The following is a 27,052-nucleotide window of genomic DNA, read 5'->3' on the forward strand; positions in this document are numbered from 1 at the left end:
CTTTATGTTTAAGAGCACATTTGCAGTGTTGCATGCTTGGGCAAAGTCAACAGGTTTCAATAAAAGTTATTTTGGCAAAATAACTTTCTGTAATTGCTGGGAAAAGGCATGAGTGAGGTTCATATGAATCCAAGGAATCAGAATCAGGTTTAATATCACTGACATACAGGTTTCCTCCGGATGCTCCGGTTTCCTCCCACAGTCCAAAGGCGGACCGGATAGCTAGTTGTAAGTCATTGTAGGTTGTCTTGCGATTAGGGTTAAATCGGTGGGTTGCTGGGTGGCATGACTCACTGGACCAGAAGCACCTGTTCTGTGCTATACCTCTGAATAAATAAATATGTTGTGAAATTTGTTGTTTTGCGGCAGAAGTACATTGTTGTTTCGTATGACGTTCGCACTTCTTATTGAGGTGTGGTCCGGGAGGGACAGATGCAAGTCTTTCATTCAGGAGCCAGGGTTGGATCAATCTTCGTTTGGTATCTCATCCACAGCCATTCCAACATGGGTGGTCCTGAGTTGGCATCGCCTGATGGGGTCCTTGAGGCACGCAAGCCTCCTCATGACATTAACGTGTTGATCCAGGTCATAGAGAAGTACATGGAAATGCATAATAAAACATGTGATAAATTGCAATAAGAAATGCATACTAAGTTGAGCAAAAAAAAGAAATAACACCTACAAAATGCTGGAGGAACTCAGGAGGTCAGACAGCATTTATGGAGATGAATAAATAGCCAATGTTTCGGGTTGAGACCCTTCTTCAAGACTGAGAAGGAAGGAGAAAGATGCCAGAATGAAAAGGTGGGAGGTACATAGATTCATTGCCCATTCAGAAATATGATGGCGGAGGGGAAGAAGCTGTTCTTAAGTTGCTGGCTGTGTGCCTTCAGGCTCCTGTACCTCCTCCCTGATGGTAGTAATGAGAAGAGGGCATGTGCTGGATGATGGGGCCCTCAGTGACAGATGCAGCCTTCTTGAGGCATCAGCTTCTGAAGATGTCCTCGATGCTGGGGAGATTAGCCCATGACTGAGCTGCCTGAGGTTCACCTTCAGCTGGAAAGGCCAGGCTGATCTTGGAATATATGGATCCTTTTGCCGACAGGTAGGAGGTAACTAGTTGACAATGGCAGGGATCAGTTGTTGGCCCATGATTGTTCACTGATTACATTAAACCTGGATTAAACTTTACAAAATTTCCTGGTGGTGGAAGATCATGTGAAACACACTCAACGATTCAGGAACAGCTTCTTCTCGTCTGCCATCCGATTTCTGAATGGACGTTGAACCCATGAACACTACCTCACTACTATTTCTATTTTTTTGTACTACATATTTAATTTAACTATTTTATATACACTGTAATCCAAAGTTTTTTTTCTCTATTATTATGATTATGAGGACACGCAGTCCTCTTTAATTGTCATTTAATAATGCATGCATTAAGAAATGATACAATGTTTCTCCAGAATGATATCACAGAAACGCATGACAAATGGACTGAAAAACTGACAAAAACCACATAAGTATAACATTTGGTTACAACAGTGCTAAACAATACCGTAACTTAATAAGAACAGACCATGGGCACAGTAAAAAGTCTCAAAGTCTCTCAAAAGTCCCATCATCTCACGCAGACGGTGAACCTCCAGCGCCGCCAACTTGCCGATGCAGCATCCTGGAAGCATCCGACCACAGTCCAACTCCGAGTCTGTCTGAAAACTCCGAGCTTCCGACCAGCTCTCCGACACTGAGCACCATCTCTGCTGAGTGCTTCGACCCCGGCCCTGGCAACAGGCAATAGGCAAAGCCGAGGATTTGGGGCCTTTCCCTCCGGAGATTCTCGATCACACAGTAGCAGCGGCAGTGAAGCAGGCATTTCAGAAGTTTCTCCAGATGTTCCTCCGTGCTTCTCACTGCTGTCTCCATCAAATCAGGATTGTGCACGGCCCCTAGTTAACACATACGATATAATATATTATCATATTTTGCACTGTACTGCTGTCACAAGGTTAACCAATTTCATGACATACGCCAGTGATATTAATCCTGATTCTGGTTAGGATAGATTCAATCTGCAATGGGATATGGATAAGAGGCAGAGATTAAATGGGCAGCCGGAAACTTTTTCCCCAGGGTGAGAATTGCTAATAGGAGGGGGCATAATTTTACGGTGATTGGAGGAAGGCACAGAGGGTTGTCAGAGATAGTTTTTTCTTCACAGAGAGTAGTGAGTGCATGGAACTCGACAAACATTATCTTTTTATCAGGGCTGAAAGTCTAATACCGGGGGCGTGCCTTTAAGATGAGAGGGGGTAATTTCAAAGGAGATGTGAGGGGCATGTTTTATACACAGAGAGTGGTGGATGCCTTCAATACACTGCCTGGGGTGGTGGTAGAGGCAGCTATATTAGGGATGTTTAGATTGGCTCCTCAACCTATTGGGCCCCAGACTATGATGGTGCAGGGGAAGAAGCTGTTCCTCAAACACTGTGTGTCACTTCACTCTCCTGTACCTCCTCCCTGATGGTAGTAATGAGAAGAGGACATGTTCCAGATAGTGGTGCCGCCCTGGATACTACGCTAGGGACAATAGAGGGAGGCTTTGCTGCATTCATGTTGAGTGTTGAAGAGACCACACCTGGAATGTTGTGTACAGTTTTGGTCCCCTAACCTCATGAAATTGGAAGTCGTACAAAGGGGGTTTCCCATGGTAATTACTTGGATGAGATGGCAGGCTATGTGTTCCTTGGAGTTCAGAGGAATGAAGGGTGACTTGGGACAAAGGACTCCTTCCTGCACTTGAAGGCCTATGCCATGGACGGATCGTGAAGGACACGTGGATTTCGAGCTATGCCAGATCAGTGACCCCCAGGATCGGTGAGTCAATAAGCCCATTCAATGTCTTACTGGGGAGTTATTAGCGAAGATCAAAGCCTGAAGGATGAGTGGAAATTGAAGCCCAATGGCTGGGGGACCGGAGGCTGGAAGCTGGAGGACTGTCGCACCCTTGGGTGTGTCGCTTGTTAACACAAACAGCACTATTCACTGTATGTTGCAATGTACATGTGGTTTAAAGAAAATACAAACCCCTAAACACAAGAGAAATCCAGAGTAACATGGAAAAAAATGCTTGGGGAACTCAGCAGGTCAGTCAGTATCTATGGAGGTGAATACATGCTCCTCAGGAAAGTTGACAGTGTAGATATTGGGATACTCTCAGTGACGGTGAGAGTCTTTTTCACACAGAGGGTGTTGAGTAAGAGGAAGTTGTTGAGGAAAGTACAATATTATCGTTTAAGAATCAGAATCAGGTTTATTATCACCGGCATATGTTGTGAAATTTGTTGTCTTTGTGGCAGTAGTACAATGCAATACATAATAATAGAAAAAAATGTGAATTACAATAAGTGTATATTTGTGTTTGTGTGTATATGTGTATTATATATAAAAATCAATTGTACTTAAATATGTAGTGCAAAAAAAATAAAAGAAATAAAAAAGTAGTGAGATAGTGTTCAGGGTTCACTGTCCATTCAGAAGTCTGATGGCAGAGGGGAAAGGCTTGGATAGGTACATGGAAGGACAGGGATATGGGCTGTACGCAGGAATTTGGGACTGGCTGAGTGGGCACCATGGACTAGTTGGGCCGAAGGACCTGTATTCATGCGGTATTACTCCATGACTCTAAGACGGAAGAAATCATTTGACTAAATGGAAAAAAAAATCCGTGGGCAAGCTGGTCTACGTGCCAGGATAGTAGTTGTAATTTTCCAACGAGCCTTAGATTCTGGAAAGGTCCCAGAGGAGCATTCTGCAAAGAAGCAAGTTTAACTGCAGTTCATGGAATGAGAAGAAAGGAGATAGTGTTCTACTAAACAGATCACTGTTTGAACATAGAACTTGGGATGTAGACCAGTTCAGTACAGGAACAGGCCCTTCGGCCCTCAATTAAATTAATAATCAAATGGTTAACTAAACTAATCTCTTCTACCCAGACAACGTCTATAATCTTACATTTTCCTCACATTCATGTGCCTATCTAAACATCTCTTAAAGTCCCTGATGTATCTGCCTCTATCACCGCCTGGGCAGTGCATTCCAGACACCAACCAGACTCTGCGTTTAAAAAAAAAAAAAAAAAAAAAAAATTGACCCCTTTTGTCTTAAATCCATACCCTTTGGTATTTGGTATTTTGACCCTGGGAAGAAAGATGCTGTCTCTCCTGCATTTATGCCTCTTATAATCTTGTGAACCTATGTCAGGCCTTCCTTCAGACTCTGACGTTCCAGAGAAAGCAACCCAAGTTTGTCTAAAGGTTCAAAGGTCCAAAACAATATACATGCTGAAATGCTTTTCCTTCGCAAACATCCACAAAAACAGAGGAGTGCCCTGAAGAATGAGCAACAGTTAAACGTAAGAACCCCAAAGTCCCCCCCAGCTCCCCTCCCTCCCGTGCGTAAGCGGCAGCAAGCAACAATCTCCTGTCCCCCCCACCGGCAAAAAAAGCATCGGCACTGCTACTGAGCACTCAAGCAACAGCAAAGACACAGACTTGCAATTGCCCCAAAGACTTCACCCGGCATCCGACATACCGCAGGTTCTCTCTCTCACTAATAAGGGAAAAGGAGGTGTCTTCGTTTTTCCCAGCGAGCGGGAAGACGTAACAAACAACTCGCTGGTTTACGATGTTAAAAGTCCGTTATGTCGCTTTTTCCAAGCTCCGTTCCTAAACAACTCAAAAGATCCCAGGTCTTTGGGTACACAGCAGTAGATTTTCGGACTCCTCCGATCACACACTGGTCTCCTGCCGTGACACAGATCCTCAATCCGTCCGTCTCCAGAGCCCCGAGATCTTAGGCTTCCAAATCTGAGCTGGACTCTCAGGCTGAACCCTTGGCGTGCCGAACAACGGCCAATCCTGAAACCCCAAGAATGGGTTCCATTCCCACAAAGAACCGAAGTCAGCGTTTAACTGCAGCTCAGAGTCTTCAGAAGAACCTTGAAAGGGAAAAATAAAGGTATTAAAGATGGAAATAGAGCTGTTTCTGAAGATGCCAGCAAAGGAGTTGCTGTTTAGCGCCATCTTAACTTGGCTCTGCCTCCAGAATAAACTCCAACCTCTCATTATAGCACTTACCCTCGAATCCAGGCAGCATCCTGGTGAACCTCTTCTGCGTCTTCTCCAAAGCCTCAACATCCTGCCTAAACTGTACGCAGTGCTCCAGAATACTTATTATGATCTTGCATCTCGTTGTCTGCCTGCACTGCACTTTCTCTGTAACTGTAACACTTTATTCTGCATTCTGTTATTGTTTTCCCCTTGCACTGTTGTAATGAGCTCGTCTGTAAAGGTAAGATAAAGATTTTAAAAAACTTAATTTGTCACAGGTTCATCGTGACATTCAGTGAAATGCATCATTTGCGTAAAGTCAAATCGGTGAGGATTGTGCTGGGGCAGACCACAAGTGTCGCTGATCTTCTGGCGCCAGGGTAGCATGCCCACAGCTCACTCACCCTAACCTCTATGCCCTTGGAACGTGGTTACCGGAGAATCTGGCGAAAACTCATGCAGTCATGGGGTGAACTTACAGACAGCAGCGGGAATTGAACCATGATCACTGGCTCTGTAAAGTGATTGTGCTAACCATGGCGTTATAGTGCTGCCCTAACCTGTGGGTATGGTGTAGGTTGCTGTGAAAATGTTGAATCATGTTACTTAGGATGTTCACAAGAGTATTTAGAGTTTCATGTGTTTTTGCAGCGTCAATGTGTTTTTGTAGAAGGGAAAGAAAATAACCTTTTGATGGTGTCCCTTGTGGTTTGAGAAGGTGGATGTAATTTGGTATGGATTTTGTGAGTAGATTGGTAAAGGTGCTGTGTGGAGGAGCATCACTTGTTTACAGAAATAGAGGGTTGGTTGAAGGACGAGAGAGAGGAGGTTATTCACTTTTTTATTTATTAAGTGCAATCGTGAACAATACGCCAGATCAGAAATGCTGATCAAGTCAACTCGTCCCCAAAGAAAACTCTGATGGGCCATTCAGATGTTTCATTGCTGCTCAGCGATAGAACACAAAACAGGCACAAGGGTCGCTAGCCCCTGTACCCCAGAAACACACCTGAGCGGTGCGGCGGAGGTACGTGCTATGCATGACCTGATCTGAAAGCATCATGTTGACTCGTAACAGATCGTGTTCACAGTGGAACAGCTTAGTCAGGATGGGGTGATCAGCACGGATGGACAAAATATACCTCCTCTACCCCTTCCTACTTTGGTAGGAAGCAAAGAGAGACTCCCACACCCACCATCCTGGGCGCAAAACAGTCTTCCAGCTGAGGCGGACATTCATGTGCAAATCCTCTGGCCTTATTTATTGTGCCTAGCCTATCCAGGGTGGCACCGCCATCTGGAACATGTCCTCTTCTCATTACTACCATCAGGGAGGAGGTAGAGGAGAGTGAAGTGACACACAGTGTTTGAGGAACAGCTTCTTACCCTCCACCATCATAGGCTGGGGCCCGATAGGTTGAGGAGCGGCCTTATAATTCTTAGAAAGAAATGTAACAATAGAATTGAAAGCCATGTTCTACTCTGATCTGTAATGGGTTAAATTCTCACCCTACATAAACATAGAACATGCTACTGTATAAATACTGTGCCAGCTATTTGACCCAGGGTGTTTTGCCAACCTTTTAACGCTCTCCACAATCAATCGAACACTTCCCTCCTACACAGCACATAGTCCTCCATTTTCCTTACATACCTCTGAAATGTCTCTCATCAGCTTCTATACCCACGCTGGTGGTGTGTTCCAGGAACCCATCATTTAGTTTTTTTTTAAAAGAAAGACTCACATCTGATGTCAGCCCTAGGCTTTCCTCCACTCACCTGAAATGATGTCCTCTGGTAGTGGCTGTTGTTGACTTGGGAAAAACACGCTGGCTGTCCACTTTGTCTATGCCTCTTGGGATCTCCAGAAGATCTGAGAATCACAGGTTACTGCCTGGAGCGTGTGAGACTGAGGGGTGATTTGCTAGAGGTATACAAATTTATGAGGGGCACAGATATGGCAAATGCAAGTGGGCTTTTTCCATTAAGGTTGGGTGTGACTACAATTAGAGGTCATGGGTTAAGGGCGGAAGGTGAAATGGTTAAGGGAAACCTGACAGGGAGCTTCTTCACTCAGAAGGTGGTGAGAATAAGGAACAAGCTGTGGGTTTGATTTCAAAGTTCACAGTAAGTTTATTATCAAAGTACATATACGTCATCATATACAACCCTGAGATTCATTTTCTTGCAGGCATTCTCAATAAATCCATAACAATATAATAACCATAATAGAACCAATGAAAAATCGCACCATGTGGGCGGTTAACCAGTGTGCAGAAGACAACAAAATGTGCAAATCCAAAACAAAAGAAATAACAATAATAAATAAGCAATAGATATCGAGAACATGAGATGAAGAGCCCATGAAAGTGAATCCATACATTCTGGTAATAGTTCCACGTTTGGGTGAAGTTATCCCCTTTTGTTCAAGAGTCTGATGGCTGGAGAGTAATAACTGTTCCTGAACCTGGTGATGTGAGTCCTGAGACTCCTGCAGCTTCTTCCTGGTGACTGCAGCGAGAAGAGATCATGTCCTGGGTGGTGGGGGTCCCTGATGATGGATGCTGCTTTCCTGTGACAGCATTTTATGTAAATGTGCTCAATGGTGAGAGGGCTTTACCCGTGATGGACTGGGCCATATCCACTACTTTTTGTAGGATTTTCCGCTCGAGGGCTTTGGTGTTTCCATACCGGGTTGTGATGCAGCCAGTCAATAAAATGTACTCTCCAACACATATCTATAGAAGTTGTCAGTCGTTTAGATGCCATATCACATTTAAAGGAAATTTGGGTTGGTACATGGATGGGAGGCGTATTGAGACTATCGTTACAAGTAAAGGTTGATGGGACTAGGCGGAGCATTCTAGAATGAAGGAGATGTCCTCCTTTTTCAAAGACGGGGGCTTCCCTTCCTCCACCATCAATGCTGCCCTCAATCACATCTCTTCCATTTCACGCATGTCTGCTCTTACCCCATCCTCCTGCCACCCTATCAGGGGTAAGGTTCCTCTTCATCTCACTTCCATCCTACCAGCTTCTGCATTTGGCACATAATTCTCCGAAACTTATGCCACCTCCAACAGGATCCCACCACTAAGCACATCTTTACCACCACCACTCCCCCCACCCACTTCCTGCTTTCTGCAGGGATCGCTCCCTACGTGACTCCCTTGTCCATTCATCTCTCCTTGCAAGCGGAACAAGTGCTACACCTGCCCCTACACCTCACTACCATTCAGAGCCCCAAACAGTCCTTCCAGGTGAGGCGACACTTCACCTGTGGGACTGTTGGGGTCATTTACTGTGTTTGGTGCTCTCAGTGTGGCCTCCTGTATATCGGTGAGACCCGACGTAGATGAGGAGACGGTTTCACTGAGCGCCTATGCTCCATCTGCCAGAACAAGCGGGATCTCCCAGTGGCCCCCCATTTTAGTTCCACTTCCCATTCCCATTCTGATATGTCCATCCATGGCCTCCTCCACTGTTGTGATGAGGCCACACTTAGGTTGGAGGAGCAACACCTTATGTTCCACTTGGGTAGCCTCCAACCTGATGGGATAAGCATCGATTTCTCTAACTTTCAGTAATGCCCCACAAACCCCCTTCACCATTTCTCATTCCCTTTTCCCTCTCTCACCTTCTTGCCTGCCCATCGCTTCCCTCTTGTGCTTCTCTCCCACCCACCCCACATTTTTCTTTCTTCCACAACCTTCTGTCTCTTTCACCAATTTCCCAGCTCTTTACTTCATCTCCTCCCACCTCAGGTTTCACCCCTCACCTTGTGTTTTTCTCTCTCCCCTCCCTCTACTCCTCAGCATATTTTCCCCCAGTCCTGCCAAAGGGTTTCGGCCCGAAACGTCGACTGTACTTTTTTCTATAGATGCTGCCAGGCCTGCTGAGTTCCACCAGCATTTTGTGTGGGTTGCTCGGCTTTTCAGCATCTTCAGACTTTCTATTACTTGAGAACAATAGCTCAGCAAGGATTAGATTTGCCAAAGGGTCTATTTCTTTGGCTTAGTGCTCTATAATTTATGGCTGGGGTTTACTTTTGCCTAATGCTCACTGCCACTGCACACAGAGTCATTGTGGTGTTTCAAGTATTTGATAATTGTGTCAAACAATTATCGCTAAATCTTAAATCCTACAGCAGATTAAAATATACCCAGCTATTGATCGCAGGTTGTTATATCATCGCTTGGTGTGTAGACCGAGTCTCTCTAAATATTATTTTGCTGGGTGAGGTAAGTTTTATCACATCCTCAGTCTGCTCATGTTGACCTTCACAAATTCTCAGGTTGCACCGGAGACTAAGTATTCTGTTCCCAACTTAATGTTAAACCGCCTTCTGCGTGTGTAAGTTATGTGAAGGAGGCAGGCCCAGTTACACGGTCTTGTTTTTCTGATGGCAAATCATCCAAATTGTGCCTCTATGCAGCTGCTTCTTTAGTCTAACATAAAATGTCAACATAGTTTCTGTCTCAGGCAGTGAGCTTGGAATAATTTCACAATCTGGAGACTCTTTGTGAAGAGATGATGTTACAGTATTGTAAAAAGCGTTTGACATTGGGGCGTGTGAGGACCAATGGAAGGTAAAGTACACTCAGTGGTGAGTTTATTAGGCACCCCCTGTACCTAATGAAGTGGCCACTGAGTGAATATACTCAGGGTCCTTGGCTGCTGTGGCCCATCGACCTCAAGGTTCACATGTTGTGCATTCAGAGATGCTCTTCTGCACACCACTGTTGTAACATGTGGAGGAAACCAGAGCACCCGGAGGAAACCACTCGTCACTTCCCTGGCTTCCCACACATTGCCTTCCTGTCAGCTTGAACCAGCCTGGCCATTCTCCTCTGACCTCTCTCATTAACAAGCTATTTTCATCCACAGAACTGCCACTTAATGTCTTTTGTTTTTTTGCACAATCCTCTGTAAACTCTAGAAACTATTGTGCGTGAAAATCCCAAGGGATCAGCTGTTTCTGAGATACTCAAACTATCCCGTCTGGCACCAACAATCATTCCCCAGTCAAAGTCACTTAGATGGCACCTCTTCCCCATTCTGATGTTTGGTCTGAACCACTTGATGATATCTGCATGCTTTTAATGAGAGGCATACCTAATAAAGTGGCCACTGAGTGTATGTGGTTAATGGCAGAACTCTTAATAGCATGGATATATAGAGGGATCTTGGAGTCGAAGTCCATAGCTCCCTGAACGTAGGCAGCAGGTTGATAGAGTGGTAAAGAAGGCTTGAGACATGCTTGCCTTCATTAGTCAAGACAATAAATATCAGGATCAAGATGTCTCATTGCAGTTGAATAAAACTTTGGTTGGGCAGCACTTCAAGCAACACACATAAAAGTTGCTGGTGAACGCAGCAGGCCAGGCAGCATCTCTAGGAAGAGGTACAGTCGACGTTTCGGGCCGAGACCCTTTGTCAGGACTATTCAGTTCAGTTTTCATTTATTGTCATTTAGAAATGCATGCATTAAAAAATGATACAACGTTCCTCCAGAATGATATCACAAGAAAACACAGGACAAACCAAGACTAAAACTGACAAAACCACATAATTATAACATATAATTACAACAGTGCAAAGCAATACCATAATTTGATAAAGAGCAGACCATGGGCATGGTAAAAAAAAGTCTCAAAGTCCCGGTAGATTTATCATCCCATGCAGGCAGCAGAGGGGAGGAACTCTCCCTGCCATGAACCTCCAAGCGCCGCCAACTTGCCGATGCAGCACAAGTATTGTGTGTAAGTCTGGTGACCCCATTACAGAATGGATGTGGAGGCTTTGGAGAGGATGCAGAAGAGGTTCACCAGGATGCTGCCTGGATTAGAGAGTAGGAGCAATATGGAAAGGTTGGACAAACGTGGGTTGTTTTTACCGGGGCGGCAGAGACTGAGGGCAGACCTCAAAGTTGAGTGTTTTGTCATCTGCATGAATACGTGTATGCACTGTTGCAATGAAAAGCTTACTTACAGTGAAACCTGAGAGAGGTGATGAAAGAATCATTTTCCCAGAGTAGAAATGTCTGTAGATGAACACTCTGACTGGTTGCATCATCAGACGGTATGGAGAGCTGCCGCACAGGATCGGAAGAGGCTGCGTAGGGCTGTAAACTCCGCCAGCTGTATCATGGGCACTGGCCTCCCTCGCATTGAGGACAGCTTCAAAAGGAGATGTGTCAACATTCATCGTTAAGGACCCAATCACGCAGGACATGCCATCTTCTCAGATCCCCATCGTTTCACTAAGCTCCAGCAAGTACAGGCCCAGAGCCATCAAACTCTTACGTTAACTCTTTCAGTCCTGGAATTATTCTCATGAACCTCCTCTGGACTCTATTTTCTTAGATAAGGGGACCAAAACTGATCATAAGACTCCATGCAGGCTGACCAATACCTTATAAAACATCAGCATTACATCCTTTCTCTTTTAATCTAGTCCTCTTGAAATGAATGCTAACATTGCATTTGCCTTCCTTACCACTGACTAAACCTGCAAATTAACTTTTAGGGAATGCTGTATGAGGATGCCAAGTCCCTTGCACCTCTGATTTTTCAATTTATTCCCTGTTTAGAAAGTATTATACACCTTTATTCCTTCTACTAAAGTGCATGACCATTCACTTCCATACACAATGTTCCATCTGCTACTTCGCTGATTCTCCCAATCTAAGTCCTTCTGCAGACATCCTGCTGCTTCAACACTACCCGCCATCTAGCTTTGTATCATGCCACAAAGCCATCAATTCCTTCACACAAATCATTGACGTATACATGAAAGGAAGCAGTCCCAATATCAACCCCTGTGGAACACCACATGCCATTGGTATCCAACCAGAATTGGCCCCCTTTTATTCTCGCAAACAACAGGAATTCTGCAGATGCTGGAAGTTCAAACAATACACATAAAAGTTGCTGGTGAACGCAGCAGGCCAGGCAGCATCTCTAGGAAAACGTCGACTGCACCTCTTCCTAGAGATGCTGCCTGGCCTGCTGTGTTCACCAGCAACTTTTATGTGTGTTGCTCCCCTTTTATTCTCATTCTTTGTCTCCTGCTAATCAGCCAATCTTCTATCCATGGTAGTATCATTACTGTAATACCACAGACTCTTAGCTTGTCAAGCAGCCTCATGTGTGGCACCTTGTCAAAGGTGTTATGAAAATTCAGGTACACAACGTCCACAGACTCTACTTTGTCTATCTTGCCTGTTATTTCCTCAAAGAATTCCAACAGATTTATCAGGTAAGATTTCCCCTTAAGGAAACTATGCTAACTTGGGCCTACTTTGTGATGCGCCTCCCAGTACCCCAAATCTCAACCTTAATAATGGACTCCAACATCTTCCCAACCGCTGAAGTCAGGCTAACTGGCCTATAACTTCCTTTCTTCTGCCTCCCTCCCTTCTTAAAGAGTGGAGTGACATTTGCAATTTTCCAGTCCTCAGGATCCATTCCAGATTCTAGTGATTCTTGAAAGATCATTACTAATGCCTCCACAATCACTTCAGGTACCTCTATCAGAACCCTGGGGTGTAAACCAAATGGTCCAGGTGACTTAGTTACTTTCAGATCATTCAGCTTCCCAAGCATCTTCTCTTTGGTAATCGCAACTACACTCATTTGTGCCACTTGACACTCTTGAATTTCTGGCATACTGCTAATGTCTTCCGCAGTGAAGACCGACAAAAAGTACTCATTCAGTTCATCTGCCATTTCTTTGTCCCCCAATACTACCTCTCCAACGTCATTTTCCAGTGGTCTAATATCCACTCTTGCCTCTTTTTATTCTGTATATACCTGAAACAACTTCTAGTATCTTTTCTCTCCTTATGGATTTTTTAGTTGCCTTTTGTTGCTTTTTAAAAACTTCCCAATCCTCTAACTTTCCACTAATTTTTGTTAGATTGTATGCCCTCTCTTTTGCTGCCTGTCCTTTTGATACAAGGTGCATTCTTGGATGTTAAACCCCCAAGCATGATCTTCTTTCAGCCGTGTCTAAGTGATGCTTCCAACATCTTACCTACCAATCTCTACAATGCGCTACAGGATCATCTACCTTATTCCGTATACTGCTTGTATTCAAATGTAACAACTTCAGTCCTATATTCATCTGCCTTTTTGACTTTGCCCCCATGTTACACTTGAACTCAGCCCATTGTTGTCTTATCATCTGTCTGTCCTTCCTCACAGTCCCAACTTGATTAACAACTGCCCCAATCTCAACCCTATCCATCTGGTCCCTATCCCCCTGCGAGAGGAGGAGGAGGAGGAGAAGATGGCGGCGCGACGCAGCGCGTGCGGCCGCTCCGGAATGATATCTGTATTTGTTAAGTAGGGTACCGTGCACAATTCTGATTTGATGGAGACAGACATGAGAGCGTGGAGGAACATCTGGAGAAATTTCTGAAATGCCCGCTTCGCTGCCGCTGGTACTGTGTGGTCTGGAATCTCCAGAGGAGTAGGCCTCTGAGTCCTCGGCTTTGCTTGTTTTGGTGGCCGGGACGAGGTCAAAGGCACTTGGCAGAGGATGGCGCTAGTGAGGCTGTATTGGAGGGGTTGGTCAGAGGCTCGAAGTTTTCAGACAGACTCAGTTGGCTGTGGTCGGGTGCTTCCAATGCATCAGCAGTTGGCAGTTCTCGGTGCCTGGAGGTTTATGGCAGGGGAGTTTCTCCCAATTTGCCGCCTGCTATCGGGAACTATAGGAGTCGATCAGGACTTGAGACTTTTTTTACTGTGCCCATGGTCGGCTCTTTATCAAATTATGGTATTGTTTTGCTCTGCTGTAACTATATGTTATAATTATGTGGTGTTGTCAGTGTTAGTCTTTGGTTTGTCCTGTTTCTGTGATATCACTCTGGAGAAACATTGTATCATTTCTTAATGCATGCATGCATGTATTTCTAAATGACAATAAATGGGGACTGAGTGTCCTCATAATCTAAAATTAGTTTTAACCCTTCCCAACAGCTCTAACAAGGATATTGGTCCCCTTCTGATTCAGCTGTAACCCATCCTTTTCATTCAGGTCGTACCTTCCCCAGAAGGGATCCCAATGATGCAGGCACACACACAATGTTTCAGTCCATCAAGTTTAAATTATATGGGCCGAATGGCCTAATTCTGCTCTTATGTCTCAATGTAATTTTGAGTTTTTTATTATTAGATATTCACAATGTACTGCTTCCGCAGAACAATAAATTTGATGACATGTGTCGATGATATTAAATCTGATTCTGATGCTACGAGAGGACATTGTTTATCTTCTCCCTGGGGTTGCCTGTTTCCTCTGCAGAGCTCCAGATTCCCGGGAATCAGCTGAGGGAGGGGACTGACCCAGGGTTCTGCTGGGATGGGAGGGAATAACTCCTAATGTTGTCTTGCAAAGATGGGTAGGGTGGAGGGAGTTGCTTTACCTTTGACTGCCGAAAGCATCGTCACTTTAGAACAAAGATGAGGAGGAATTTCTTTAGTCGGAGAGTGGCGAATCTGTGGAATTCATTAGGTATATTTAAAGCGGAGGTTGATGGGGTCTTGATTAGTCAGGGTGTCAAAGCTTAGTCAAGGGGAGAAGGCAGATGGATAGGGTTGAGGGGGAAACTTAATCAGCCTTAATGGAATGATGAACAGGCTCGGGATGAATGGCCTAATTTTGTTCCCATGTCTTAGGATGTCATGGAGGTGGCATTTTTTGTTTGTGTTCAAGTTTATTACAAATGATATCAGATATTAGACCACTGGAAAACAGTGCTGAAGAGGTAGTAATGGGGAAAAGGAAATGGCGGATGAACTAAATAAGTATTTTGCATCAGTCTTCACTGTGGAAGTTCCAGGTGTCGGGGGCATGGAGTGTGTGAAGTTACCATGACTAGGGAGAAGATTCTTGAGAAACTGGAAGGTCTGAAAGTAGATATCACCTGGACCAGATGGAGTATACCCCAGAATTATGCAAAGAAGGCTGAAAGGATGGTGGAGGCATTAGTAATGGATCTTCCAAGAATCACTAGAATGGTTCTGGAAGACTGGAAAATTGCAAATGTTACTCCACTCTTGAAGAAGGGAGAGAGGCAGAAGAAAAGAAACTACAGGCCAGTTAGTCTGATCTCAGTGCTTGGGAAGATGTTTGAGTTGTTTACAAAGGATGAGGTCTCAGGGTACTTGTAAGCGCATGATAAAATAGGCCATAGTCAGCATGGTTTCCTTAAGGGAAAAATCTTGCCTGACAAATCTGTTGGAATTCTTTGAAGATGTAACGAACAGCATAAACAGAGGAGAATTGGTTGACGTTGGATTTTCAGAAGGCCTTTGACAAGCTGCCACACGTGAGACTGCTTAACAAGCAACGAGCCCATGGTATTACAGGAAAGATTCTAGCATGGACAAAGCAGTGGCTGATTGGCAGGAGGTAAAGAGTGGGAATAAAGAGAGCCCTTTCTGGCTGGCTGCCGGTGACTAGTGGTGTTCCACAGGGGTCGGTGTTATGACCGATTCTTTTTACATTATGTGTCAATGGTTTGGATGATGGAATTGATGGCTTTGTTACAAAGTTTGCAGACGATATGAAGATAGGTGGAGGGGCATGCAGTTTTGAAGAAGTAGAGAGACTACAGAAGGACTTAAGACAGATTAGGAGAATGGATAAAGAAATGGCAGATGGATGCAGTGTCAGGAAGTGTATGGTCATGCACTTTGATAGAAGAAAGGGGTGACTATTTTCTAAATGGAGAGAAAACACAAAAAACTGAAGTACAAAGGGACTTGGGAGTCCTTGTGCAGGATTCCCTAAAGGTTAATTTGCAGGATGAGTCTGTGGTGAGGAAGGCAATTGCAATGCTAGCATTCATTTCAAGAGGACTAGAATATCAAAGCAAAGATGTAATAATGAGACGTTATAAACACTGGTGAGGCCTCACTTGGAGTATTGCGAGCAGTTTTGGGCCCCTTATCTTCAAAAGGATGTGCTGAAACTGAAGAGGGTTCAAAGGAGGTTCACAAAAATGATTCCAGGATTGAATGGTTTGTAATATGAAGAGTGTTTGATGGTTCTGGGCCTGTATTCACTGGAATTCAGAAGAATGAGGGGTGAGCGCTTTGAAGTCTATCGAATGGTGAAAGGCCTTGATAGAGTGGATATGGAGAGGATGTTTCCTATGACCAGAGGACACAGCCTCAGAATAGAGGGCCACCTTTTTAGAACAGAGATGAGGAGGAATTTCTTTAGCCAGAGAGGTGAATCTGTGGAATTCTTTGCCACAGGCAGCTGTGGAGGCCAAGTCTTCATGTATGTTTAAGACAGAGGTTGTTAGATTTTGATTGGTCAGGGCATGAAGGGATACGGGGATTGGGGGTGAGAGGAAAATTGGATCAGCCATGATGAAATGGCGGAGCAGACTCGATGGGCCAAATGGCCTAATTCTGCTCCTAAGTCTTATGGTCTTGTGGTTGAAGTGATATAATACTACATTGACAATAAAGTGTGAGAATGAACAACAAAAATTAGATTAAAATATTCCAATATTCCCTTCCTCATCCCTGATGCACCCTCTCCCCTGCCACCCTCAGTGGTCCTGGAACACCTCCATGGTGCCTGCGGACACTGTGTCCTCTTTCCCCAAGGATATCCGGGCAAGAACGTGCCCCTGGAAGACTGGCAGGCAGTCAGGAAGAAGGCGGGTTTGAGGGATTACTGTCTGCAAATAGCAGACAGCATTTTCTGGCACCCCTTTCCACCACCACCCCCCCGCCCAGCCCCCGGGGGAATCTAAATTATTGACTTGGCAAGCAATCTCAGTCTCAGCAGGAAGTTTGCTAACTGTTCGTCTGCAGGCTGACACGGACTATTCCCTCTCCCTCTCCTTTGTTATTTTCCCTCCACCTCTTCTCCGTCGTGCTCTCCCCTCTGACTCTCGGCACTTCCATCGTTTAGGACTTTTTAAATTCTACCTACAGGTTTGACAAACTTTTGACCTTCAGAGAGGTTGATGGGGTGGGAAAGGGTCTGGTTTTCCTGTTGTTTTGTTGCTGCTCTATGTCGGTGGCGTGGTGTTCTATTGAACATGGTGGGCCTGTTTCGTTGGCACCTGAATGTGTGATGACATTTGTGGAGTGCCCCCAGCACATCATTGAGTGTGTTGGTTGGTAACACAAATGACACATTTCACTGTATGTTTTGATGTACGTGTGAGATATATATAATATCTGAATCTCAATTGCGATTTACCTCGCTATGCCCTTGCATCTTAATGTCTGCCTGCACTGCATTTCCCCTGTAGAGGCCTTTTCTTCCATAAGTTGGGTGAGCCTAGAACTCGAGGTCATAGATCAAGGTTGAACACTGAAATATTTAAGGGGAACCACTTCACTTAGAGGGTGGTGAGAGTGTGGAATGAGTTGCTACAGCTTCTCTTATGAAAAGTAAAAGAGAGACGAGAGTGGATATCGGATCACTGGAAAATGACGGTAACAAGTTAGTAATGGGGGACAAAGAAATGACAAAGGAACTTAACTTTTTTTCTATCAGTCTTCACTGTGGAAGACACTAGCAGAATACTAGAAATGTGATTGCATCAGAGGGTAGGAGTGAGCGCAATTGCTATTACTAAGGAGAAAGTGCTTAAGAAACTGGAAGGTCTGAAGGTAGGTAAGTCACATGGACCAGATGGTGAAAGAGGTGGCTGAAGAGATTGTGGAAGCATCTTTTAAGGATCACCAGATTCTGGGTTCGATCCTGAGCACTGGAAAATTGCAAATGTTACTCCACTCTTAAAGAAGGGAGGGAGGCAGAAGAAAGGAAATTATAGGCCAGTTAGCCCGACTTCAGTGGTTACAAAACTTTGGAGTCGATTAGGACGTGGTTTCGGCAACTTGGAGGTGCATGATAAAGTAGGCCAAAGTTTCCTTAAGGGAAAATCTTGCCTGTCAAATCTATTGGAAATAACAATCAGGTTAGACAAAGGAGAGTTGGTGAATGTTGTGTATTTGGATTTTCAGAAGGCCTTGGACAAGGTGTCACCCATGAGGCTGCCTAACAAGATAAGAGCCCATGGTATTACAGAAAAGACACAGTTCGACAATACTCATGATGTGGTGACATGTCTTCTTTGAGACCGTGTCCAACCTTGGACTGTTCCTGCTGGTTGCCCAGTACTGTGTGTGGCCAGTTTCACTGCTCTGTGACAGCATCGCGTTTACTCGGGAAGTTGGCTAACCGAACCGTGGTTTGGACTCTCGTCTCTGCTTCCTGCAGATAAAGTGAGCTCTGTGTCATTAACCACACTCTCCCACACCCCGATTGGAAGCTGCAGTATATTTAATCTCGGTCCCGATGTAACCGGTCAGTATTGGTTGCACAGCCCCCCTGCAGTGATACCTCCTGGAGCTCGTCTGCAGTGTAATGGCAATGCCTGATCTTGAGAATAAACGGGTAACCACGGCAATAGCGCAGGAGATCCAGTTAATGAACCTGGAATCCTACCAAGTGGAGGAGTTCATGGTTACAATCCCTACTCTCAGCTCTGGTTCCTTGAATAATATCCGGAACAAAGAGATTCCACAGATTGATAGCAACATGCTGGAGGAACTCAGCAGGTCAAGTAACGTCTATGGAGAGGAATAAACCGTCCTGAAGAAGAGTCAGGGTCGGAAACGTTGATTGAATGATATTCTGGTCTTTGAATCAGAATGTTATTGATTAGCACTGTACAGGATTTCCCAGTGCAGTATGAAAGAAGACTGCCGTGAGGTGGGAAATATTCCTAAGATCAGATAAAGATTCTCTTTACTTGTCACACCTCTGTTGAAACATATAGTGAAATGTGTCACTTGTGCCAACGACCAACACAGTCTGAGGATTATACTGGGGGAAAGCAAGTGTTACCACGATTCTGGTGCTAACAACTTACTAACCCTAACTCGTACGTCTTTGGAATATGGGAAGAGACTGGTGCACTGAGAGGAAACCCTCTTGGTCATGGGGAGAATGCAGAAACTCCTGAAGACAGCAGTGGAATTGAACCCCAGTTGATGATTGCGCTAACCCTGTGCTACTGTGCCATCAGATATTGTGTAAAACTGAGGCTCCAAGATGCATCAAAATGCCCCCTCAAAGCTAATTTGAAGAGCGGCCGAGCTCTGATTGATGCCTGTCCAATCCCTCAATTAACATAATTGAAACTACTGGGGGCGTGTGTTTCTAATTGACAGAGGTTCTGAGGCATAGTGAAAAGCATTAGACAGCATGCAAAGCATCCAGAGGTAGTACGAGGGAAAACAATAACGGATTGCAGAATAAAGTGTTACACTTTACAGAGACAGGGCAGTGCAGACAGATAATAATGTGTAAGAATCCATCTTATTATTCTAAGGGATCATTCAATAATCATTAATTTAGATTTAGAGATACAGCACTATAACACGTCCTTCTGTACCACCCAATTACACCCGTGTGACCTACCAACCGGTATGTCTTTGGACTGTGGGAGGAAACTGGAGCACCTGGAGGAAACCTATGTGGCCATGGGAAGAGCATACCGACTTCTTACAGGACAGCGGCAGAAATTGTATCTGGGTGGCTGACGCTAACTGCTGTGCTTGCTTATTTGGTTGCCGAGCAGGGCGCCTGCTTGCTGTGTCAAAGTTATCCCGAAGCAGTTCAGTGCTGATAGCAGAGCAACTGTGGGAAGGGCGGGGATTGGCAAATGTAATCCAAAGGCTGCGGTGGTTATCTCTGCTACAACATGGAGGGGTCGGGGGAGGGTGGGGATGCGGGGAGAGGAATAAATAGTGACCCTGATGCTGCTCTTTGCTAGCATGGGTATCCTTTGCATTTATCTGAAAGAGTATGATCGTTAACACATCTCATAGCAAACCTTCGGAACTGCCTTGCAAGAGTCAGCCTCAAGAGTTACAGCTCTGGAAGAGGTCCTTCAGCCCTCCAACTCTGTGCCAACCCACCAACCACCTGTTTACCCTAATCCTACATACTCACCAACTTCTACCCACCCCCACCCCCATATTCTACCCCTCATCGACACAGTTGGGGGCAATTTAAAGCAGACCTATTCACCCAATGACCCTGCTTGTCTCTGGGAGGTGGGAGGAAACTGGAGAACCCGGAAGAAGCCTTGGAGAAGACCACAAGATGTCGAAGCAGAATTGGGCCATTCAGCTCATCAGCTGGAACGTAGAAGAGTACAACGCAGGGACAGGCCATTCGGTCCACAACGTTGTGCCAAACCAAGTAAAAAGAAAATCAAAGTCACCCAGACACTAATCCCTCCTACCTACACCATGTCCATATCCCCTCCATCTTCCTTCCATCCATGTGCCTATCCAAATATCTCCAAAAAGCCCACCACATCAGGCAGCATATCCCAGGCATCCACCACTCTCTGAGTGAAAGCACCTACCCCGCCCCCCCGCACCTTCAATGAATGCCCTTTGGTGTTAGACATTTCTACCCTGGGAAACAGACACTCCCTGTCTGCTCTATCTATGCCTCTCATAATCATGTAAGCCTGCATCAGATCTCCCCTCTGCCTCTGCTGCTCCAGAGAACACAACCCAAGTTTATCCAGCCTCTCGATCATAGCAATACTCCAGATGTGGCCTAACCAGGGTTTTATAAAGTCTGCTCTGCCATTTGATAATGGCTGGTTTACTTTCCCTCTCTGAGAACTGATGTGCTGGAATTGGAGCAGGTCGAGAAGAGGTTTACAAGAATGGGTCCCAGGCATAAACAGGTTAACGTACGAGGAATGCTCGATGGCTCTGGGCCTGAACTCGGAGTTTAGCAAGATAAGGGGGACTTTTCAGAGAAACGTACAGAATATTGAATAGCTTAAATAGCATATTGCACTGTACTGCAGTGGCCAAAATTCCAAGATATATGTCACTGATAATAAACCTGATTATGATTCAGATTCTGATCCTGAGTGGACATGGAGTGCAAGTTTCCAGTAGTGGGAGAGCCTAGCACCAGAGGGCGAGCCTAGCACCAGAGGGCACAGCCTCAGAATAGATGGGTGTCCCTTTAGAACCGAAATAAGGAGGAATTTCTTCAGTCATATGGTTGTGACTCTGTGGCAAAGGAAGATAGAACCATAGAACACTACAGCACAAACTTTAATTCCACTAGTCCTATTGACCTGCACCCAGTCCATAACCCTCCAGACCTCCCCTGTCCATGAATCTATCCAATTTATTCTTAAAACTTAAGAGTGAGCCCGTATTTACAACATCAGATGGCAGCTCATTCCACACTCCCACCACTCTCTGAGTGAAGAAGTTCCCCCTAAACTTTTCCCCTTTCACCCTAAAGCCATGTCCTCTCGTATTTATCTCTCCTAATCTAAGTGGAAAGAGCCTACTCACATTTACTCTGTCTATACCCCTCATAATTTTGTAATTCCCCCCTCATTCTTCTGCGCTCCAAGGAATAAAGTCCTAACCTGTTCAATCTTTCCCTGTAACTCAACCCCTGAAGACCCGGCAACATATTAGTAAATCTCCTCTGCATTCTTTCCATCTTACTGATATCCCTACTGGTTAGGTGACCAGAACTGCACACAATACTCCAAATTTGGCCTCACCAATGTTTTATACAACCTCACCATAACATCCCAACTCCTATACTCAATACTTTGATTTATGAATGCCAGGATGCCAAAAGCCTTCTTTACAACCCTGTCTACCTGTGACGCCACTTTCAGGGAATTATGTATCTGACCTCCCAGATCTCTTTGTTCCTTCGCACTCCTCAGTGCTCTACCATTTACTGTGTATGTCCTACCTTGATTTGTCCTTCCAAAATGCAACACCTCACGCTTGGTCTGTATCAAATTCCATCTGCCATTTTCTGGGCTTGATTAGTCAGGGTGTGAAAAGTTACAGGGAGAAAGCAGGAGAGTGAGGTTAACGTCTATAGTCCAGCCACGGATCGGTAATAGTATGTGGATGGTAGGGGCATGGAAGGCTATGGTCCTGGTACGGGTCACTGGGAGAAGGCAGTTTAAATGGTTCGGCACGGACTAGATGGGTCGAAGGGTCTGTTTCTGTGCTGTACTTCTCTATGACTCTGAATTATTCCTAATGATTTAGGAATCCTCCTTGGGGGTAGGGGCAGAGAATTCCAGAGATTCATCACCCACTCAGAGAAGAAGTACCTCTGCACCTAGTTTTAAATGATACAGTTTTAAATGTTCAGTTGTAAATGGCTGGTTCATTTTCTTGCAACTAATATTTGCTGTTAATGGCTAAGTCAGTGAATGCATAACTTATGGCCCAACCCCAACAGGATATGTTTTAAAATAAAAATGTGACCCGTCGCAAGATGTGAGCCGGGTTAATTGAGCTGGAGGAGCACAGGAAGTCTCAGTGTTCATTTGGACTTGTCCCAGTTTCAAGTGGATGTCACTGAAGATAGATTAACATCAATTACTGACTGCGTATTAGGCACTGGCGGAGAGATGGGGCGATAACTGCGGTGTTAACTCTCTCTGATCTCACCACGTGCTTTCTCACCAGTAAACATCAGACCCAGACTGCACATTGCTACAGCTTGGTACTGCTGCCTGATGCCTCCACTGATCCCAGCCCCCAGTGCTTGTCTGTGTGGAGTTCGCACATTCTCCCTGTGCCCGAGATGCCTCCACAGTCCTGTGCAAAAGTGTTAGATAGAGCTAGTGCGCCAAAGATTTTTGCCCAGTGCTGTATTTGTCAACGTGGAGCGAGAGCGAGTTTGTAAATCTGGCGGGAGCAAAGAGTGTGGCAACTGGCAAGGGTGGAGCGCCATGGGAGGGTGGCAGAGGAGTGCCAGGGGTGAGGGGGGTGGGTAGCACAGGTGCCACCCAGCCCTGAGACACCAGGCAAGGTAACTTGATTCCAAACAATTGGTTTATTGATCACTACAGTATGTCCGCTTGGTGCTTCCCGCTCCCTCCCCTCTCCCTTCCCCTTTTCCTATCCATGATTCCCCTCTCCCTGCTGCCTTCCCACTCTCAATCTACAATAGAGACCTATATCAGAATCTGTCATAAATGTGGGGTTTTTTTTGGCAGCAGCAGTACAGTGCAATACATAAAATTACTACGGTACTGTGCAAAGGTCCCGGCACTCTAATTATAAATATGTGCCGAAGAGTTTTGCACAGTACTTTGGTTCTCTCCTGATGTCCTCCCAACAACAAAATCCAATCGGCCATTTGACTCCCTGGTTGCTCACTGAGGATCATCGTTTTATACTTCCCTCTAAGCCGTGCTCGTGTGCGCGCGCACACACACGTTTTTCAACCAGCGCACAAAGGAAATTAATGTGCTGTGGCAGCCCACACACATGGGACTCAAACCGCCATCGGGAGCCATGGGCAGACACGCGGTAGCGCGTTTGGAACTATCCGCTCGGGGCGGACCTTCCGGGGACAGTCTGACGTCATGTCTGCCCCATGGGTCGCAGGGCCCCATGGGAGGGGAGATTTAAGTGCGCGATATTGAATCAGTAAAGGCATTCTGAGTTCAGTTCTCTCTGCCTCCGTGTGTTTCTTTAGTAGCACATTTGTGCGTGGCTACATTGGTGACTCCGGCGTTCCAGACGGCATCTGGAGCCGGCGTCTCAGCGACCAGCCGTGAGTTCGAGCAACTCGCATAGCATGGTCTCTCTGAAGCTCCCGACTTCCTGGGCCACTCAGCCCCACGTTTGGTTCGAGCAGGCTGAGGCCCAGTTCAATATCAGAGACATTACAGCCAACGCCACGCAGTACTACTACGTCGTCAGCACGCTTGAGCAGGAGACGGCAGGCCGGATCATCGACTTCCTGCGCCAGCCACCAATGGAGGACAGGTACACGAAGCTTAAGGTGCCCCTGATCCGTACCTTCGGACTCTCCCGCCGCGAGCGGGCCGCGCGGCTCCTACACATGGACGGCCTGGGCGACCGACCGCCATCCGAGCTCATGAATGATATGCAGGCGCTCATGGACGGCCATAAGCCGTGCCTTTTATTTGAACAGTTGTTCCTCAAGCAAATGCCAGAGGACATTCGCCTCCTCCTCGCCAGTGAGGATTTCAGCGACCCACGCAGGGTCACGGCTAAAGCAGACGTCCTTTGGCAGAGCGAGCAACATGAAGCAGCCTCCATTGGCCTAGCCACAATCACGCGCCCCAAAGCCCAGGCCCCACAACCGAAACCATCAAGACCCACAGGGGAAAAAGATGAAAGTTTGGAACAATGGTGTTTCTATCACCAAAGATGGGGCTCGGGCGCGTGCCACTGCCGTCCACCATGTGCTTTTCCGGGAAACGCCGAGGCCAGCCATCGCTAATGGCTCTGACGGCTGGCCACCGAGACAGCCTCCTGTACCTCTGGGACCGACACTCCGGGCGGCGCTTCCTGGTAGACACTGGGGCCGAGGTCAGCGTACTCCCCCCCTCGAACATGGACACTCATAACGCGGTCCCAGGCCCCGAACTCACCTCTGCAAATGGCACCAGTATTCAGACGTACGGCCCGCGAACTATCTCTCTGCATTTCGGGTCCAGCCGTTTCTCTTAGACTTTCACATTGGCTGCGGTGTCACAGCCACTACTAGGGGCAGATTTCCTATGAGCCAACTGCCTCCTGGTCAACCTTAAAGGCCGGCGCTTGGTCCACGCCGAGATGTTCCAGACTTTCCAGCTCGGAGAAGCCAAGCTACCGGCCCTCCACCTGGATTCCGTAACCCTCTCGGGTAACGAATTCGCCAGGGTGTTGGCGGAGTTTCCCTCCCCGCAGTTCTCCACGGCCGACCCTAAGCACGGCGTGCAGCACCACAACCCCACGCAAGGACCGCCGCTGCACGCCCGAGCTCGCAGGCTCCCACCCGACAAGCTCCACCTCGCCAAGGAGTTCCGTAAGATGGAAGAGATGGGAATTGTATGCCGCTCAGACAGCCCGTGGGCGTCCCCGCTGCACACGGTGCCCAAGTCCACAGGAGGATGGAGGCCCTGCGGAGACTACAGAAGGCTCAACAACGCCACAACCGCCGACACATACCCGGTACCCCACATCCAGGACTTCACGGTGAACCTGCACGGAGCGACCATCTTCTTGAAAATCGACCTGATCAGGGGATACCATCAGATCCCAGTGCACCCTGACAATGTGCCCAAAACAGCCCTCATCACCCCATTCGGCTTGTTCGAATTCCTGAGGATGCCTTTCGGTCTCAAGAATGCAGCCCAAACTTTCTAAAGGCTCAGGGACTCAGTGGGACGCAGCCTGGATTTCGTTTTCATTTACTTGGACAATATCCTGGTGGCCAGCAGTTCGCACCAAGAGCACGTGGCACATTTGCGCCAGCTGTGCCAATGCCTGAGTGACCACGGACTGGCAATCAACCCAGCGAAGTGCCAGTTCGGGCTGACGGAGATCGACTTCTTGGGCCACAGAGTCAATGGACATGGCGCAATTCCCCTACCGGACAAGGTCCAGGCCATCCGCCAGTTCCCCAAGCCCAGCACGGTCAAGGGCCTGCAGGAGTTCGTAGGGATAGTCAACTTTTATCATCGGTTCGTGCCGGTGGCGGCACGCATCATGAGACCCTTGTTCAGCCTGATGGCCGGCAAGGCCAAAGAAGTGGCATGGGACGCAGGGTCCACGGAGGCGTTCGAGCAGGCCAAGGTGGCGCTGGCAAAGGCGGCCCTCCTAGTGCACCTGAGAGTTGACGTACCCACGGCACTCACAGTCGACGCTTCCGACATGGCAGTCGGCGGAGTCCTGGAGCAGCTCGTCGAGGGCCAGTGGCGACCACTCTCTTTCTTCAGCCGGCACCTACGGCCACCAGAGGTGAAGTACAGCGCTTTCGACAGAGTTGCTAGCACTCTACCTGGCTGTCCGGCGTTTCCGGTACTTCCTCGAGGGAAGGGAGTTCACCGTGTATACAGACCGCAAGCCCCTCACCTTCGCACTGGCCAAGGTATCGGACCCACGGTCGGCTTGGCAACAGAGGCACCTGTCCTTTATTTCAGAATTCACCACGGACGTCCGCCACATCGCAGGGAAGAACAACGTCGTCGCCGACACACTGTCTCGCCCCTGTCTCCACTCAGTAGGCATATCGTCCTCAGGAATACACTACGCAGCACTGGCGGAAGCACGACGGTCGGACACCGAGATCCCGGCTTACCGCACCGCCGTTTCGGGGCTCCAGTTGGAGGACGTCTCCATTGGCAGGGCAGCGGATCGACTCCTGTGCGGCGTGTCCACCGGCAAACCCCAACCCGTGCTACCAGCAGCATGGAGGCGCCAGGCGTTTGACACGCTGCACGACATGGCCCACCCGCCCATCCGGGCGTCCATCAAGCTGGTAGCGGACAGATTCATCTGGTACGGTTTGCACAAACAGGTCGGACACTGGGCCAGGACCTGCGTACACTGCCAGACCGCCAAAGTCCAGCGGCACGTGAAGGCTCCCCTCCAGCAGTTCCAGCCGACGCACAGGAGGTTCCAACACATCCACATGGACATCATCGGCCCCCTGCCAGTCTCCCGGGGTGCCAGGTATATCTTTACCATGGTAGACAGGTTTACCAGATGGCCAGAAGCCATACCACTCACAGACACGTCCACTGAGTCCTGCGCCAGGACGCTCACTGCAAACTGGATCGCCAGGTTCGGCCTCCCAACGGACATCACCTCCGACAGAGGGGCGCAGTTCACGTCTGGTTTGTGGGCAGCACTGGCGCAGCTTCTGGGCACCCAGCTGCATCACACCACAGCGTACCATCCCCAGTCCAACGGTTTGGCAGAGCGATTCCACCGGCATCTCAAGTCGGCCCTGATGGCGCGCCTCAGGGGCCCCAGCATGACAGATGAGCTTCCCTGGGTCCTACTGGGCATCCGCACAGCCTCCAAGGAGGACCTGGACACCACCTCGGCGGAATTGGTCTACGG

General features: G+C 47.1%; 1 protein-coding gene across 2 annotated transcripts in view; it reads left to right on the forward strand.

Moving 5' to 3' along the window:
- Positions 1-27,052, forward strand: part of LOC140196881 (uncharacterized) — a 101,468-nt gene that overhangs the window by 35,827 nt on the left and 38,589 nt on the right. Inside the window, exon 1 of one of the 2 annotated variants that reach the window (XM_072256791.1) lies at positions 17,012-17,077. The exons of the other annotated variant lie outside the window; for it this stretch is intronic. The gene's annotated coding sequence lies outside the window, so the exon portion shown is untranslated. Of the gene's footprint in view, positions 1-17,011; positions 17,078-27,052 lie in introns of those variants that run through there. 2 annotated transcript variants of the gene reach the window in all.

Source organism: Mobula birostris, chromosome 4 (assembly GCF_030028105.1).
Source record: "Mobula birostris isolate sMobBir1 chromosome 4, sMobBir1.hap1, whole genome shotgun sequence".
Taxonomy (NCBI): Eukaryota; Metazoa; Chordata; class Chondrichthyes; order Myliobatiformes; family Myliobatidae; genus Mobula; species Mobula birostris.